The sequence below is a fragment of the Pleurodeles waltl genome, chromosome 4_2 (assembly GCF_031143425.1).
Source record: "Pleurodeles waltl isolate 20211129_DDA chromosome 4_2, aPleWal1.hap1.20221129, whole genome shotgun sequence".
Taxonomy (NCBI): domain Eukaryota; kingdom Metazoa; phylum Chordata; class Amphibia; order Caudata; family Salamandridae; genus Pleurodeles; species Pleurodeles waltl.
The window spans coordinates 884,174,446-884,192,166 of NC_090443.1; positions in this window are offsets into that span (position 1 = coordinate 884,174,446).

A 17,721-nucleotide genomic window follows, 5' to 3' on the forward strand; every position below is an offset into this window, starting at 1 on the left:
GTATCAGCTGTGGCGGTTGAGACACTAGCTTTGGGGTTGACTCAATCTGAATCAGCCTTGGCTTTGTGTATATCGGGTCTGGCGGCACCACCAAGTTCGTAGTAGTCTCAAGCACTGGAACATCGGGACAAATTCTTTTTATCTGCGGTGGAGGCTGCAACTGTATCGGCAAGTCTGGTGCAGTGGGTACACTGTCACCACTCTGTATCGAAGCTATCTCACTAGTCTGTACCGTATCAGTAACTCCCTTCTCCTGCGTCTGGTTCCCAAGATCTAAACTAGTACTCAGGATACTGTCACTCATCGCATACGCTGGTGGGCGATCATGTAACAATCTATCCATAAATGCCTCATCATCTGAATCATCCTCTTCTTCCCAGGACCTTTTGTTCTCTTTAATTTTTCCTGAATCTTTGTCAGTTTTACAAGAAGCTTTCTTTCCCTGTGTCTCTTCTCCCTGTGTTATTGCTGGAAACAGCTTTAACCCATCTACTATTCCTCGTCTCCACATTTTGTTCTCATTGTCCCATCTAGCCTCTGCATAGGATTTTTCCGCCCTTGTCAATCTTCTGTGAAACCTTTCTTGTCTATGTTTAAGAGCCATCAGGTCCCAAATCGCCAAAGCCTCGTATTGTGCCGGTCTCGGAGGTGGTTTCTGCGTACTTAACATCCACCTCAAATTCTCTAATACCCTTGGATTGAATGTCCCATGTTCCGGAAACGCTAGACACCCCTCTTTCTCTGTTAATTTGCGCTATTGCTTCATCCATAAACAAGGTGCAACACCCTTTTCCTCCATAACTGTATAAGCTGGAGTACCCTCAGGTGGTGTAGGTTCCCCATCGGTTGCAACAATATATACATCTCCTTTCAAAGCACTTTTGAATGCCTTAACAAAGTTCATTTTTGCAATTCTTTTATTTCGTATTTAATCAGAAAAATGGCTTGTTCCCAGGATACTCTTCACCTACCCTTTTCTCAACCTATTGCCTCTCACGGACGGCACGTGCGCGACCCCTCTCAGCATCTGACCTATCTCAGCGCGGCACCACTGACGTCACACTCACACACACTGCAGCTGACAAAGTCTTGCAACTTGTCCACACCTCACTAACTCCTTACAATTCATACAAACTAATGCAAATTATTGCAAGCACCTTAAATGACAACACAAATCTGCCGGTTTACTACAGGAGGGTAACACATTCGCTTCAGAACTTTACAGAGATTTCACTTGAAGCCTCGGCTGCTACTCTCTCCTTCTCAGTTCCCACATACCCAAGCAGAATTCGACCTGCAAATCCTACTCTCGACTTGTCAATGACTCCTTCTAGTGCACTTTAGAACTCGTCAAATCTCCATCGAAGGTTTCACACATGCATCATAACTCGAAACTTGGCTTTGTCAACCACGCCCGATTGACCTATAAAACCGCACAGATTACAACATAGACTACATTTACCAACATACTCCGGAGTCTTAGACCTCAATAGGTCCGTATACAACAACCAACCTCGTGGATAATTTTGAGCAATAAGCGCTACATTCACATGAAGTACGCCGACTTCCCTACTCTCATACTGTGGAGTACGCCCACTCCTTCTAATTAACACTTAATTTGTCCTAAACACACACAAATTTTCACAACCACCTGCAAGATGCATAAGATTTAATAAGCGCAAAGACCCTAATCACACATACTATGGCGCCGAGAACATTCCCAACTCATTCAGGCAGGCTCCGAGATCCCAGGAAAGCCCATGGCGAACCTAGCCACTCATCGTCTCACCAAATTTCATTATCACAAAAAAACCAGATTTAATAATGAAAACTCCGTCCTAGGGCCCCCAAGGGCCAAACCGTTCTCTGCTACCAGAACTGTGAACGCGTCCGTCTATGTCAATTTATACACATCAGGACTCGTTTTAGGTCGATGAATCTTTGGGCCCAGTGGTGAGACTCCGTAGAACGAGATAACTAATCAATAAGTCAATCAATATGTCAATAACATTCTCAATAGTTAATACCAAAATATATTTCACTTTAGTCATTAATAAACCTTCGGCGCAATTATGACCTTTCAGTCACGAATAACCACACCTTAATGGGGATTAGTGAATTTTATTCCCTATTGATTACAATCTAATAGCAAATGCAATAATTTCAAAATCACGAAGCATATACACATAATTAGAAGGTGACAATTATGATGAGCTTTCAATAATGTAAAGATCAGAAACATAAGATAATCATGCGAATAAGAACAGATCGCAATACATAATACCTCCTAAAGGTCTTAGTTCAGCATAGCACCACGTCAGTCACGTCAGTTCTGTCAGTCATAATGAATACCTCATCTATCCTCAAATTAGCATTAGCATGTTGGGCTTCATGCAAAACAATTTAGAACATCAATTTGGAAAACATCTAACTAAGGTCTCTAATCAAAACATACAGCAGTTGGTACCTAGAAAGAAAAGGCAAATAGATTTCATTAATAATAGTTACCCTCCTCGAGATAGGTCAGCATACAGGATCAGTCTTCGTCTTCAGGACATCAGTTGAATCACCGTCAGTCTATCTAAGTTAAAGGCAAGGGACACTCTCCCCTTAAGGGGGAAAGTTAACGGGGCAGTCTATGGGCTAGGATGGTTGTCTAAGTCTCAAGTCACCAAATAGAGTGACAGAGTTTCTGGATGCAATCAATATTATTCCCTACCTAATGCCGTCTGTCTCTCGTGTCATGGGTTTTTATCCCTTTTCCCAAAATACATTCCCCCAAAATTCTATTGGTTAGTCACTACACCCCACTATCAGTAACCAATCAAATTATACATTAAGTAATGCATTTGTCATTTCATGATATTAATTTGACTCCTAATTGGTCTTCATAATTGACGTTTTTCGTAGGTGGCATATCCGGGGTTATTTCATCTCCTTGGCACACATCTCGGGTCAAGAGTTCTCTTCTCCTCGCTTTATTGTCCTTGAAAGTGTCCATGTTTGTTTCGAAATCACACAAGTTATACTAAAAGCTACTAGCATGCGAATGGGAGAATTCCATTATGTTACTAATAAGTACAGAAAAGAACAATGGCTGGGTCATGGTCGTTTGCAAGTCCGCAACACTGGAGAAGCAGAAAAATACACTTTAACATGAGAGTTACACAGCTAGTTCGCGACTCATGCTAACTTAAGATGTACGAGTTCTAATAAATGCTGTTTTTACTCGCAATAATACACACAATTATAAAATGATTATTTCTTCTATTCGACATTAGTTTATACAAGTGAATAATTCTCCACGTTTATTAATACATTTCAATTATTAATTATTAATGTTGCATTGTTAAATGTAAGCATTTCACATCTATAATACGTCATATTTAAACTACGCTCTCTCACTACAAAAGAGAGATAGTCCTAGCAGTAGTGAAAACAACTTTGGGAGTTTTTCACTACCAGGGAATGCAAAACCTAAAAGTCCTGCCTTTTAAATACATTGCATCCGGGGGACCATCTTCACTCTGTCCTGGTAAAGGAGATTTTCACTTGTTTATCATCAGTTGCCTAGTGTGCTACAAAGAACTGGTCATTACCCCGTGATGCCGGACACGCTTCTCTCTAACCTGCTGAAGGGGACTCTACTACCGGAGTACAGAGGGCACCAGGAGGCGGCTTTGTTGTTTCTCACCTATGTGTCATCAGTTGTTTAGTGCTCTTTAAAGGCCTGGTCTTTACCCTGAGGCGCAGGACACACTTCACTCTATCCTGGTCAAGAGGGCTCAAACTACCAGAGTACACAGGGCCCCAAGAGGCGGCTCTGTGATTTCTCACTTGTGTGCAATCACTTGTTTAGTGCACTATAAAGCCCTGGTCTTTACTCAGCGGTGCGCGATGTATGCGGGACGCACCAGGATGCATGCCCGGGTGAAGATTGGGCCAAGAGCGAGCCCATCTGCACCCATCCGCAGCTGTTTGAGGCTGGGCCCGTTCTCTTGGTTTTTTGTTTTCATTTTGGATTCCTGTATGCAGGAGTTAGGGTGAGTCTAATCTGGCATGTTAAAGGAGAGTGCGGTAAAATTGATGGTATGCATAGCTTGATTCCCCGCCGGTTAGCTTGATCACCATCCTTATTATCTTTATAATAGGGAGGAAAATCTCCGAGGCTCTAAAGAGTGGTGGGAAGAATTTTTGCGCTACTCCTTTGGTTAGTAATTATCTTACAAATGCTATAGGAGTCATCTCTAACGAACTGCACAAGGTTGAAGATCGTATTGAGGCTGTTCAAAAAATGATTTCAGTGCCACCTCCTTCAGAACTAATTCGGGGCTCACAAATTTGCGATGCTAGCTTGGCTTTGGGCAAACCCTGTACGTTACATAAGAAATCAATGAAAGCGCCAAAAGTTGTGAAATTTAACAAATGTAGGAAGGGAAATCCCTGTGTTGTTCAGGAGGAATCCATTGGAATTATCGATGAACCATTATGCCCTGAATCCCCAAAGAGTGTACCACAGTCTAAAAGGAAATGAGACGAGGGAGGAACATCTGGGATTTGGAAAAACCTGTTCGCAAAATGACATCTTGTAGTCCAACAGGAAACAGAGAAATTAGTGTATCTAATGGGGCAAATGGGGTTAATGTTTGTCCATCGGACTCTCAACTTTTTAATCAATCTTTTCAGGCTGCTGCTAAAGACATTATAAGTTCATGTGGTGTTCTTTTAACTAGTTCAAGATAGAAACATTTATCTGATTTTAAGGATGTGGGAACATTTTCAACTGTAAAGGTTCTAATTCAACACAGCCACGCACATGAGATAACAGTAATACTAGCAAACTAACTAAAGCCCCTGGAAGTTAGTCTGGAGGGCCTGCAACATAGGTATCTGTCACAAGATAAAAAAAGATGTGTGGGCCCAGAGAGGACGCGGTTGAGTCAGGTCAGTCTAAGGCTGTACCTGCTGGTAAAAACAAATTGTTGAACCTGCACTTTCTGCCTGAAAGCGCACATTAAATTTTAGTCGTTGCAGGGGTTACTCCTCTGCAGGGAGGCATGGTTGAGGATTGTTGTTGCCTGATTATTAACCCCTTCGCTGCCAGGGCTTTTCCCCCTCCTGTGCCGAGCCTTTTTTTGGCTATTTGGAGCAGTTCGCGCTTAGGCCCTCATAACTTTTTGTTCACATAAGCTACCCACGCCAAATTTGCGTCCTTTTTTTCCAACATCCTAGGGATTCTAGAGGTACCCAGACTTTGTGGGTTCCCCAGAAGGAGGCCAAGAAATTAGCCAAAAAACAGTGAAAATTTCGTTTTTTTCAAAAAAAGGGAAAAATGGGCTGCAGAAGAAGGCTTGTGGTTTTTTCCCTGAAAAGGGCATCAACAAAGGGTTTGCGGTGATAAAATCACCAGCTTCCCAGCTTTCAGGAACAGGCAGACTTGAATCAGAAAACCCAATTTTTCAACACAATTTTGGCATTTTACTAGGTCATACCCCATTTTTAAGATTTTTTGTGCTTTCAGCCTCCTTCCAGTCAGTGACAGAAATGGGCATGAAACCAACGCTGGATCCCAGAAACCGCAACATTTTTGAAAAGTAGACAAAAATCTGAATTCAGCAAGGGGTAATTTGTGTAGATCCTACAAGGGTTTCCTACAGAAAATAACAACTGAAAAAGAAAAATATTGAAATTGAGGTGAAAAAAACATCAATTTTACTCTACGTTTTACTCTGTAACTTTTTCCAGCAATGTCAGATTTTTGAAAGCAATATACCGTTACGTCTGCTGGACTCTTCTGGTTGCGGGGATATATAGGGCTTATAGGTTCATAAAGAACTCTAGGTACCCAGAGCCAATAAATGACCAGCACCCCGCAGTGGGTTTTCAATCTATGCCGGGTATACAGCAATTCATTTGCTGAAATATAAAGAGTAAAAAATAGCTATCAAGAAAACCTTTGTATTTCCAAAATGGGCACAAGATAAGGTGTTGAGAAACAGTGGTTATTTGCACATCTCTGAATTCCGGGGTGCCCATACTAGCATGAGAATTACAGGGCATTTCTCAAATAGATGTCTTTTTTACACACTGTCTTACATTTGGAAGGAAAAAATGTAGATAAAGACAAGAGGCAATAACACTTGTTTTGCTATTCTATGTTCCCCCAAGTCTCCCGATAAAAATGATACCTCACTTGTGTGGGTAGGCCTAGCGCCCGTGACAGGATATGCCCCAAAACACAACGTGGACACATCACAGAAAACAGAGCTGTTTTTTGCAAAGTGCCTACCTGTAGATTTTGGCTTGTAGCTCAGCCGCCACCCAGGAAAACCTACCAAACCTGTGCATTTCTGAAAACTAGAGACCTAGGGGAATCCAAGATGGGGTGACTTGTGTGGCTCGGACCAGGTTCTGTTACCCAGAATCCTTTGCAAACCTCAAAATGTGGCTAAAAAAACACATGTTCCTCACATTTCTGTGGCAGAAAGTTCTGGAATCTGAGAGGAGTCACAAATTTCCTTCCACCCAGCGTTCCCCCACGTCTCCCGATAAAAATGATACCTCACTTGTGTGGGTAGGCCTTGCGCCCGCGACAGGAAACACCCCAAAGCGCAACGTGGACACATCCAAATTTGTGAAGGAAAACAGAGGTGTTTTTTGCAAAGTGCCTACCTGTAGATTTTGGCCTGTAGCTCAGCCGCCACCTAGGGAAACCTACCAAACCTGTGCATTTCTGAAAACTAGAGACCTAGGGGAATCCAAGATGGGATGACTTGTGTGGCTCGGACCAGGTTCTGTTACCCAGAATCCTTTGCAAACCTCAAAATTTGGCTACAAAAACACATGTTCCTCACATTTCTGTGGCAGAAAGTTCTGGAATCTGAGAGGAGCCACGAATTTCCTTCCACCCAGCGTTCCCCCACGTCTCCCGATAAAAATGATACCTCACTTGTGTGGGTAGGCATAGCGCCCGTGACAGGAAATGCCCCAAAGCGCAACGTGGACACAGCCAAATTTTTGAAGGAAAACAGAGGTGTTTTTTGCAAAGTGCCTACCTGTAGATTTTGGCTTGTAGCTCAGCCACCACCTAGGGAAACCTACCAAACCTGTGCATTTCTGAAAACTAGAGACCTAGAGGAATCCAAGATGGGGTGACTTGTGTGGCTCGGACCAGGTTCTGTTACCCAGAATCCTTTGCAAACCTCACAATTTGGCTAAAAAAACACATGTTCCTAATATTTCTGTGGCAGAAAGTTCTGGAATCTGAGAGGAGCCACAAATTTCCTTCCACCCAGCGTTCCCCCACGTCTCCCGATAAAAATGATACCTCACTTGTGTGGGTAGGCCTAGCGCCCGCGACAGGAAACGCCCCAAAGCGCAACGTGGACACATCCAAATTTGTGAAGGAAAACAGAGGTGTTTTTTGCAAACTGCCTACCTGTAGATTTTGGCTTGTAGCTCAGCCGCCACCTATGGAAACCTAAAAAACCTGTGCATTTCTGAAAACTAGAGACCTAGGGGAATCCAAGATGGGGTGACTTGTGTGGCTCGGACCAGGTTCTGTTACCCAGAATCCTTTGCAAACCTCAAATTCTGTCTAAAAAAACACATTATCCACACATTTCGGTGACAGAAAGTTCTGGAATCTGAGTGGAGCCACAAACTTCCTTCCACCCAGCGTTCCCCCAAGTCTCCCGATAGAAATGATACCTCACTTGTGTGGGTAGGCCTAGCGCCCGCGACAGGAAACGCCCCAAAGCGCAACGTGGACACATCCAAATTTGTGAAGGAAAACAGAGGTGTTTTTTGCAAAGTGCCTACCTGTAGATTTTGGCCTGTAGCTCAGCCGCCACCTAGGGAAACCTACCAAACCTGTGCATTTCTGAAAACTAGAGACCTAGGGGAATCCAAGATGGGGTGACTTGTGTGGCTCAGACCAGGTTCTGTTACCCAGAATCCTTTGCAAACCTCAAAATTTGGCTAAAAAAACACATGTTCCTCACATTTCTGAGGCAGAAAGTTCTGGAATCTGAGAGGAGCCAAGAATTTCCTTCCACCCAGCGTTCCCCCACGTCTCCCGATAAAAATGATACCTCACTTGTGTGGGTAGGTCTAGCGCCCGTGACAGGAAATGCCCCAAAGCGCAACGTGGACACAGCCAAATTGTTGAAGGAAAACAGAGGTGTTTTTTGCAAAGTGCCTACCTGTAGATTTTGGCTTGTAGCTCAGCCGTCACCTAGGGAAACCTACCAAACCTGTGCATTTCTGAAAACTAGAGACCTAGGGGAATCCAAGATGGGGTGACTTGTGTGGCTCGGACCAGGTTATGTTTCCCAGAATCCTTTGCAAACCTCAAAATGTGGCTAAAAAAACACATGTTCCTCACATTTCTGTGGCAGGAAGTTCTGGAATCTGAGAGGAGCCACGAATTTCCTTCAACCCAGCGTTCCCCCACGTCTCCCGATAAAAATGATACCTCACTTGTGTGGGTAGGCCTAGCGCCCTTGACAGAAAACGCCCCAAAGCGCAACGTGGACACAGCCAAATTTTTGAAGGAAAACAGAGGTGTTTTTTGCAAAGTGCCTACCTGTAGATTTTGGCCTGTAGCTCAGCCGCCACCTAGGGAAACCTACCAAACCTGTGCATTTCTGAAAACTAGAGACCTAGGGGAATCCAAGATGGGGTGACTTGTGTGGCTCGGACCAGGTTCTGTTACCCAGAATCCTTTGCAAACCTTAAAATTTGGCTAAAAAAACACATGTTCCTCACATTTCTGTGGCAGAAAGTTCTGGAATCTGAGAGGAGCCACAAATTTTCTTCCACCCAGCGTTCCCCCACGTCTCCCGATAAAAATGATACTTCACTTGTGTGGGTAGGCCTAGCGCCCGCGACAGGAAACGCCCCAAAGCGCAACGTGGACACATCCAAATTTGTGAAGGAAAACAGAGGTGTTTTTTGCAAAGTGCCTACCTGTAGATTTTGGCTTGTAGCTCAGCCACCACCTAGGGAAACCTACCAAACCTGTGCATTTCTGAAAACTAGAGACCCTGGGGAATCCAAGATGGGGTGACTTGTGTGGCTCAGACCAGGTTCTAGTACCCAGAATCCTTTGCAAACCTCACAATTTGGCTAAAAAAACACATGTTCCTAATATTTCTGTGGCAGAAAGTTCTGGAATCTGAGAGGAGCCACAAATTTCCTTCCACCCAGCGTTCCCCCACGTCTCCCGATAAAAATGATACCTCACTTGTGTGGGTAGGCCTAGCGCCCGCGACAGGAAACGCCCCAAAGCGCAACGTGGACACATCCAAATTTGTGAAGGAAAACAGTGGTGTTTTTTGCAAACTGCCTACCTGTAGATTTTGGCTTGTAGCTCAGCCGCCACCTATGGAAACCTACAAAACCTGTGCATTTCTAAAAACTAGAGACCTAGGGGAATCCAAGATGGGGTGACTTGTGTGGCTCGGACCAGGTTCTGTTACCCAGAATCCTTTGCAAACCTCAAATTCTGTCAAAAAAAACACATTTTCCACACATTTCGGTGACAGAAAGTTCTGGAATCTGAGTGGAGCCACAAATTTTCTTCCACCCAGCGTTCCCCCAAGTCTCCCGATAGAAATGATACCTCACTTGTGTGGGTAGGCCTAGCGCCCGCGACAGGAAACGCCCCAAAGCGCAACGTGGACACATCCAAATTTGTGAAGGAAAACAGAGGTGTTTTTTGCAAAGTGCCTACCTGTAGATTTTGGCCTGTAGCTCAGCCGCCACCTAGGGAAACCTACCAAACCTGTGCATTTCTGAAAACTAGATACCTAGGGGAATCCAAGATGGGGTGACTTGTGTGGCTCGGACCAGGTTCTGTTTCCCAGAATCCTTTGCAAACCTCAAAATGTGGCTAAAAAAACACATGTTCCTCACATTTCTGTGGCAGAAAGTTCTGCAATCTGAGAGGAGCCACGAATTTCCTTCAACCCAGCGTTCCCCCACGTCTCCCGATAAAAATGATACCTCACTTTTGTGGGTAGGCCTAGCGCCCTTGACAGAAAACGCCCCAAACCGCAACGTGGACACATCCAAATTTCTGAAGGAAAACAGAGGTGTTTTTTGCAAAGTGCCTACCTGTAGATTTTGGCTTGTAGCTCAGCCGCCACCTAGGGAAACCTACCAAACCTGTGCATTTCTGAAAACTAGAGACCTAGGGGAATCCAAGATGGGGGGACTTGTGTGGCTCGGACCAGGTTCTGTTACCCAGAATCCTTTGCAAACCTTAACATTTGGCTAAAAAAACACATGTTCCTCACATTTCTGTGGCAGAAAGTTCTGGAATCTGAGAGGAGCCACGAATTTCCTTCCACCCAGCATTCCCCCACGTCTCCCGATAAAAATTATACCTCACTTGTGTGGGTAGGCCTAGCGCCCGTGACAGGAAATGCCCCAAAGCGCAACGTGGACACAGCCAAATTTTTGAAGGAAAAAAGAGGTGTTTTTTGCAAAGTGCCTACCTGTAGATTTTGGCTTGTAGCTCAGCCGCCACCTAGGGAAACCTACCAAACCTGTGCATTTCTGAAAACTAGAGACGTAGGGGAATCCAAGATGGGGTGACTTGTGTGGCTCGGACCAGGTTATGTTACCCAGAATCCTTTGCAAACCTCAAAATTTGGCTAAAAAAAACACATGTTCCTCAAATTTCTGTGGCAGAAAGTTCTGGAATCTGAGAGGAGCCACGAATTTCCTTCCACCCAGTCTTCCCCCACGTCTCCCGATAAAAATGATACCTCACTTGTGTGGGTAGGCCTAGCGCCCGTGACAGGAAATGCCCCAAAGCGCAACGTGGACACAGCCACATTTTTGAAGGAAAACAGAGGTGTTTTTTGCAAAGTGCCTACCTGTAGATTTTGGCTTGTAGCTCAGCCGCCACCTAGGGAAACCTACCAAACCTGTGCATTTCTGAAAACTAGAGACCTAGGGGAATCCAAGATGGGGTGACTTGTGTGGCTCGGACCAGGTTCTGTTACCCAGAATCCTTTGCAAACCTCAACATTTTGCTAAAAAAACACATGTTCCTAATATTTCTGTGGCAGAAAGTTCTGGAATCTGAGAGGAGCCACAAATTTCCTTCCACCCAGCGTTCCCCCACGTCTCCCGATAAAAATGATACCTCACTTGTGTGGGTAGGCCTAGCGCCCACGACAGGAAACGCCCCAAAGCGCAACGTGGACACATCCAAATTTGTGAAGGAAAACAGAGGTGTTTTTTGCAAAGTGCCTACCTGTAGATTTTGGCTTGTAGCTCAGCCGCCACCTATGGAAACCTACAAAACCTGTGCATTTCTAAAAACTAGAGACCTAGGGGAATCCAAGATGGGGTGACTTGTGTGGCTCGGACCAGGTTCTGTTACCCAGAATCCTTTGCAAACCTCAAATTCTGTCTAAAAAAACACATTTTCCACACATTTCGGTGACAGAAAGTTCTGGAATCTGAGTGGAGCCACAAATTTCCTTCCACGCAGCGTTCCCCCAAGTCTCCCGATAGAAATGATACCTCACTTGTGTGGGTAGGCCTAGCGCCCGCGACAGGAAACGCCCCAAAGCGCAACGTGGACACATCCAAATTTGTGAAGGAAAACAGAGGTGTTTTTTGCAAAGTGCCTACCTGTAGATTTTGGCCTGTAGCTCAGCCGCCACCTAGGGAAACCTACCAAACCTGTGCATTTCTGAAAACTAGATACCTAGGGGAATCCAAGATGGGGTGACTTGTGTGGCTCGGACCAGGTTGTGTTTCCCAGAATCCTTTGCAAACCTCAAAATGTGGCTAAAAAAACACATGTTCCTCACATTTCTGTGGCAGAAAGTTCTGGAATCTGAGAGGAGCCACGAATTTCCTTCAACCCAGCGTTCCCCCACGTCTCCCGATAAAAATGATACCTCACTTTTGTGGGTAGGCCTAGCGCCCTTGACAGAAAACGCCCCAAACCGCAACGTGGACACATCCAAATTTCTGAAGGAAAACAGAGGTGTTTTTTGCAAAGTGCCTACCTGTAGATTTTGGCTTGTAGCTCAGCCGCCACCTAGGGAAACCTACCAAACCTGTGCATTTCTGAAAACTAGAGACCTAGGGGAATCCAAGATGGGGTGACTTGTGTGGCTCGGACCAGGTTCTGTTACCCAGAATCCTTTGCAAACCTCAACATTTTGCTAAAAAAACACATGTTCCTCACATTTCTGTGGCAGAAAGCTCTGGAATCTGAGAGGAGCCACGAATTTCCTTCAACCCAGCGTTCCCCCACGTCTCTCGATAAAAATGATACCTCACTTGTGTGGGTAGGCCTAGCGCCCTTGACAGAAAACGCCCCAAACCGCAACGCGGACACATCCAAATTTGTGAAGGAAAACAGAGGTGTTTTTTGCAAAGTGCCTACCTGTAGATTTTGGCTTGTAGCTCAGCTGCCACCTAGGGAAACCTACCAAACCTGTGCATTTCTGAAAACTAGAGACCTAGGGGAATCCAAGATGGGGTGACTTGTGTGGCTCGGACCAGGTTCTGTTACCCAGAATCCTTTGCAAACCTCAAAATTTGGCTAAAAAAACACATGTTCCTCACATTTCTTTGGCAGAAAGTTCTGGCATCTGAGAGGAGCCACGAATTTCCTTCCACCCAGCGTTCCCCCACGTCTCCCGATAAAAATGATACCTCACTTGTGTGGGTAGGCCTAGCGCCCGTGACAGGAAATGCCCCAAAGCGCAACGTGGACACAGCCAAATTTGTGAAGGAAAACAGAGGTGTTTTTTGCAAAGTGCCTACCTGTAGATTTTGGCCTGTAGCTCAGCCGCCACCTAGGGAAACCTACCAAACCTGTGCATTTCTGAAAACTAGAGACCTAGGGGAATCCAAGATGGGGTGACTTGTGTGGCTCGGATCAGGTTCTGTTACCCAGAATCCTTTGCAAACCTCAAAATTTGGCTAAAAAAACACATGTTCCTCACATTTCTGTGGCAGAAAGTTCTGGAATCTGAGAGGAGCCACGAATTTCCTTCCACCCAGCGTTCCCCCACGTCTACTGATAAAAATGATACCTCACTTGTGTGGGTAGGCCTAGCGCCCGTGACAGGAAATGCCCCAAAGCACAACGTGGACACAGCCAAATTTTGTGAAGGAAAGCAGAGGTGTTTTTTGCAAAGTGCCTACCTGTAGATTTTGGCCTGTAGCTCAGCCGCCACCTAGGGAAACCTACCAAACCTGTGCATTTCTGAAAACTAGAGACCTAGGGGAATCCAAGATGGGGTGACTTGTGTGGCTCGGACCAGGTTCTGTTACCCAGAATCCATTGCAAACCTCAAATTTGGCTAAAAAAACACATGTTCCTAACATTTCTGTGGCAGAAAGTTCTGGAATCTGAGAGGAGCCACAAATTTCCTTCCACCCAGCGTTCCCCCATGTCTCGCGATAAAAATGATACCTCACTTGTGTGGGTAGGCCTAGCGCCCGCGACATGAAACGCCCCAAAGCGCACCGTGGACACATCCAAATTTGTGAAGGAAAACAGAGGTGTTTTTTGCAAAGTGCCTACCTGTAGATTTTGGCCTGTAGCTCAGCCGCCACCTAGGAAAACCTACTAAACCTGTGCATTTCTGAAAACTAGAGACCTAGGGAAATCCAAGATGGGGTGACTTGTGTGGCTCGGACCAGGTTCTGTTACCCAGAATCCTTTGCAAACCTCAAATTCTGTCTAAAAAAACACATTTTCCACACATTTCGGTGACAGAAAGTTCTGGAATCTTAGTGGAGCCACAAATTTCCTTCCACCCAGCGTTCCCCCAAGTCTCCCGATAGAAATGATACCTCACTTGTGTGGGTAGGCCTAGCGCCCGCGACAGGAAACGCCCCAAAGCGCAACGTGGACACATCCAAATTTGTGAAGGAAAACAGAGGTGTTTTTTGCAAAGTGCCTACCTGTAGATTTTGGCCTGTAGCTCAGCCGCCACCTAGGGAAACCTACCAAACCTGTGCATTTCTGAAAACTAGAGACCTAGGAGAATCCAAGATGGGGTGACTTGTGTGGCTCGGACCAGGTTCTGTTACCCAGAATCCTTTGCAAACCTCAAAATTTGGCTAAAAAAACACATGTTCCTCACATTTCTGTGGCAGAAAGTTCTGGAATCTGAGAGGAGCCATGAATGTCCTTCAACCCAGCGTTCCCCCACGTCTCCTGATAAAAATGATACCTCACTTGTGTGGGTAGGCCTAGCGCCCTTGACAGAAAACACCCCAAACCGCAACGTGGACACATCCAAATTTGTGAAGGAAAACAGATGTGTTTTTTGCAAAGTGCCTACCTGTAGATTTTGGCTTATAGCTCAGCCGCCACCTAGGGAAACCTACCAAACCTGTGCATTTCTGAAAACTAGAGACCTAGGGGAATCCAAGATGGGGTGACTTGTGTGGCTCGGACCAGGTTCTGTTACCCAGAATCCTTTGCAAACCTCAAAATTTGGCTAAAAAAACACATGTTCCTCACATTTCTGTGGCAGAAAGTTCTGGCATCTGAGAGGAGCCACGAATTTCCTTCCACCCAGCGTTCCCCCATGTCTCCCGATAAAAATGATACCTCACTTGTGTGGGTAGGCCTAGCGCCCGTGACAGGAAATGCCCCAAAGCGCAACGTGGACACAGCCAAATTTGTGAAGGAAAACAGAGGTGTTTTTTGCAAAGTGCCTACCTTTAGATTTTGTCCTGTAGCTCAGCCGCCACCTAGGGAAACCTACCAAACCTGTGCATTTCTGAAAACTAGAGACCTAGGGGAATCCAAGATGGGGTGACTTGTGTGGCTCGGACCAGGTTCTGTTTCCCAGAATCCTTTGCAAACCTCAAATTCTGTCTAAAAAAACACATTTTCCACACATTTCGGGGACAGAAAGTTCTGGAATCTGAATGGAGCCACAAATTTCCTTCCACCCAGCGTTCCCCCAAGTCTCCCGATAGAAATGATACCTCACTTGTGTGGGTAGGACTAGCGCCCGCGACAGGAAACGCCCCAAAGCGCAACATGGACACATCCAAATTTGTGAAGGAAAACAGAGGTGTTTTTGCAAAGTGCCTACCTGTAGATTTTGGCCTGTAGCTCAGCCGCCACCTAGGGAAACCTACCAAACCTGTGCATTTCTGAAAACTAGAGACCTAGGGGAATCCAAGATGGGGTGACTTGTGTGGCTCGGACCAGGTTCTGTTACCCAGAATCCTTTGCCAACCTCAAAATTTGGCTAAAAAAACACATGTTCCTCACATTTCTGTGGCAGAAAGTTCTGGAATCTGAGAGGAGCCACGAATTTCCTTCCACCCAGCTTTCCCCCACGTCTCCCGATAAAAATTATACCTCACTTGTGTGGGTAGGCCTAGCGCCCGTGACAGGAAATGCCCCAAAGCGCAACGTGGACACAGCCAAATTTTTGAAGGAAAACAGAGGTGTTTTTTGCAAAGTGCCTACCTGTAGATTTTGGCTTGTAGCTCAGCCGCCACCTAGGGAAACCTACCAAACCTGTGCATTTCTGAAAACTAGAGACCTAGGGGAATCCAAGATGGGGTGACTTGTGTGGCTCGGACCAGGTTCTGTTACCCAGAATCCTTTGCAAACCTTAAAATTTGGCTTAAAAAACACATGTTCCTCATATTTCTGTGGCAGAAAGTTCTGGAATCTGAGAGGAGCCACGAATTTCCTTCCACCCAGCATTCCCCCACGTCTCCCGATAAAAATGATACCTCACTTGTGTGGGTAGGCCTAGCGCCCGTGACAGGAAATGCCCCAAAGCGCAACGTGGACACATCCAAATTTGTGAAGGAAAACAGAGGTGTTTTTTGCAAAGTGCCTACCTGTAGATTTTGGCCTGTAGCTCAGCCGCCACCTAGGGAAACCTACCAAACCTGTGCATTTCTGAAAACTAGAGACCTAGGGGAATCCAAGATGGGGTGACTTGTGTGGCTCAGACCAGGTTCTGTTACCCAGAATCCTTTGCAAACCTCAAAATTTGGCTAAAAAAACACATGTTCCTCACATTTCTGTGGCAGAAAGTTCTGGAATCTGAGAGGAGCCAAGAATTTCCTTCCACCCAGCGTTCCCCCACGTCTCCCGATAAAAATGATACCTCACTTGTGTGTGTAGGTCTAGCGCCCGTGACAGGAAATGCCCCAAAGCGCAACGTGGACACAGCCAAATTGTTGAAGGAAAACAGAGGTGTTTTTTGCAAAGTGCCTACCTGTAGATTTTGGCTTGTAGCTCAGCCGCCACCTAGGGAAACCTACCAAACCTGTGCATTTCTGAAAACGAGAGACCTAGGGGAATCCAAGATGGGGTGACTTGTGTGGCTCGGACCAGGTTCTGTTTCCCAGAATCCTTTGCAAACCTCAAAATGTGGCTAAAAAAACACATGTTCCTCACATTTCTGTGGCAGAAAGTTCTGGAATCTTAGTGGAGCCACAAATTTCCTTCCACCCAGCGTTCCCCCAAGTCTCCCGATAGAAATGATACCTCACTTGTGTGGGTAGGCCTAGCGCCCGCGACAGGAAACGCCCCAAAGCGCAACGTGGACACATCCAAATTTGTGAAGGAAAACAGAGGTGTTTTTTGCAAAGTGCCTACCTGTAGATTTTGGCCTGTAGCTCAGCCGCCACCTAGGGAAACCTACCAAACCTGTGCATTTCTGAAAACTAGAGACCTAGGAGAATCCAAGATGGGGTGACTTGTGTGGCTCGGACCAGGTTCTGTTACCCAGAATCCTTTGCAAACCTCAAAATTTGGCTAAAAAAACACATGTTCCTCACATTTCTGTGGCAGAAAGTTCTGGAATCTGAGAGGAGCCATGAATGTCCTTCAACCCAGCGTTCCCCCACGTCTCCTGATAAAAATGATACCTCACTTGTGTGGGTAGGCCTAGCGCCCTTGACAGAAAACACCCCAAACCGCAACGTGGACACATCCAAATTTGTGAAGGAAAACAGATGTGTTTTTTGCAAAGTGCCTACCTGTAGATTTTGGCTTATAGCTCAGCCGCCACCTAGGGAAACCTACCAAACCTGTGCATTTCTGAAAACTAGAGACCTAGGGGAATCCAAGATGGGGTGACTTGTGTGGCTCGGACCAGGTTCTGTTACCCAGAATCCTTTGCAAACCTCAAAATTTGGCTAAAAAAACACATGTTCCTCACATTTCTGTGGCAGAAAGTTCTGGCATCTGAGAGGAGCCACGAATTTCCTTCCACCCAGCGTTCCCCCATGTCTCCCGATAAAAATGATACCTCACTTGTGTGGGTAGGCCTAGCGCCCGTGACAGGAAATGCCCCAAAGCGCAACGTGGACACAGCCAAATTTGTGAAGGAAAACAGAGGTGTTTTTTGCAAAGTGCCTACCTTTAGATTTTGTCCTGTAGCTCAGCCGCCACCTAGGGAAACCTACCAAACCTGTGCATTTCTGAAAACTAGAGACCTAGGGGAATCCAAGATGGGGTGACTTGTGTGGCTCGGACCAGGTTCTGTTTCCCAGAATCCTTTGCAAACCTCAAATTCTGTCTAAAAAAACACATTTTCCACACATTTCGGGGACAGAAAGTTCTGGAATCTGAATGGAGCCACAAATTTCCTTCCACCCAGCGTTCCCCCAAGTCTCCCGATAGAAATGATACCTCACTTGTGTGGGTAGGACTAGCGCCCGCGACAGGAAACGCCCCAAAGCGCA